General features: G+C 38.5%; 1 protein-coding gene across 1 annotated transcript in view; it reads right to left on the bottom strand.

Annotated features, from left to right (window-relative positions):
- Positions 1-1,394, bottom strand: part of LOC107661282 (unconventional myosin-IXa-like) — a gene marked incomplete at its 5' end in the record, with an annotated part of 32,619 nt that overhangs the window by 30,270 nt on the left and 955 nt on the right. The window lies entirely within an intron of this gene.

The following is a 1,394-nucleotide window of genomic DNA, read 5'->3' as shown; positions in this document are numbered from 1 at the left end:
CAGAGTGCTGTATCCAAGCATATTCATAGAAAGTTGAGTGGAAGGAAAAAGTGTGGTAGGAAAAGGTGCACCAGCAAGAATTTGGGGGAGCTTCACAAGGAGTGGACTGAGGCTGGCGTCAGGGCATCAAGAGCCACTACGCACAGACGAATCCTAGACATGGGCTACAAATGTCGCATTCCTCATGTCAAGCCACTCCTGAACCAAAGACAACGTCTGAAGCGTCTTACCTGGGCTGTGGAGAAAAAGAACTGGACTGTTGCTCAGTGGTCCAAAGTCCTCTTTTCAGATGAAAGTAAATTCAATCAAGGTCCCAGAGTCTGGAGGAAGAGTGGAGAGGCACAGAAACCATGTTGCTTGAAGTCCAGTGTGAAGTTTCCACAGTCAGTGATGATTTGGGCTGCCATGTCATCTGCTGGTGTTGGTCCACTGTGTTTTCTGAAGTCCACAGTCAACGCAGCCATCTACCAGGAAATTTTAGAGCACTTCATGCTTCCTTCTGCTGACAAGCTTTATGGAGATGCTGATTTCATTTTCCAGCAGGACTTGGCACCTGTCCACACTGCCAAAGGCACCAAAAGCTGGTTCAATGACCATGGTGTTGGTGTGTTTGATTGGCCAGCAAACCCGCCTGACCTGAACCCAATAGAGAATCTATGGGGTATTGTCAAGAGGAAGATGAGAGACACCAGACCCAACAATGCAGATGACCTGAAAGCCGCTATCAAAGCAACCTGGGCTTCCATTACACCTGAGCAGTGCCACAGGCTGATTGCCTCCATGCCACACCGCATTGATGCAGTAATTCATGCAAAAGGAGGCCCAACCAAGTATTGAGTGCATAGAAATGAACATACTTTTCAGAAGCCTGACATTTGTTTAAAATATCCTTTTTTTTTTTTTATTGATCTTATGTAATATTCTAATTTTCTGAGACACTGAATTTTGGGTTTTCATTATCTGGAAGCCATAATCATCAAAATTTCAAGAAATAAAGGCTTGAAATATTTCACTCGATGTGTAATGAATCTATATAATATATGGGTTTCACTTTCTGAAATGAGTGACAAAAAATATTGACCTTTTTCATAATATTCTAATTTTTTTTAGATGTACCTGTATATATATTCCGTTTTCATTATATTTAGCATTTTCATTATAATATTAGTTACATTTTTTAAATTATTATTATTGAACATTGTATTTTTTCCATGCTGCTGTTTTATGCAATCAATTTTATGCAAATTAATTGCAGTGACTATAACATTGACCATTAACCTGAACATATGGATGTGCTGCTAAATTATTGAAATATTATCTTAAAGTTTCAAAATATTTTTTTATTTCAGTTTTAGTTTATATATATATATATATATATATATATTGTGACGAGT

This window comes from Sinocyclocheilus anshuiensis, unplaced genomic scaffold, assembly GCF_001515605.1.
Source record: "Sinocyclocheilus anshuiensis isolate Anshui unplaced genomic scaffold, SAMN03320099.WGS_v1.1 scaffold499, whole genome shotgun sequence".
In the NCBI taxonomy this organism is placed as follows: domain Eukaryota; kingdom Metazoa; phylum Chordata; class Actinopteri; order Cypriniformes; family Cyprinidae; genus Sinocyclocheilus; species Sinocyclocheilus anshuiensis.
Note: the sequence above shows the minus strand (reverse complement) of the source record. Positions and strands in the feature narration are given on the sequence as shown.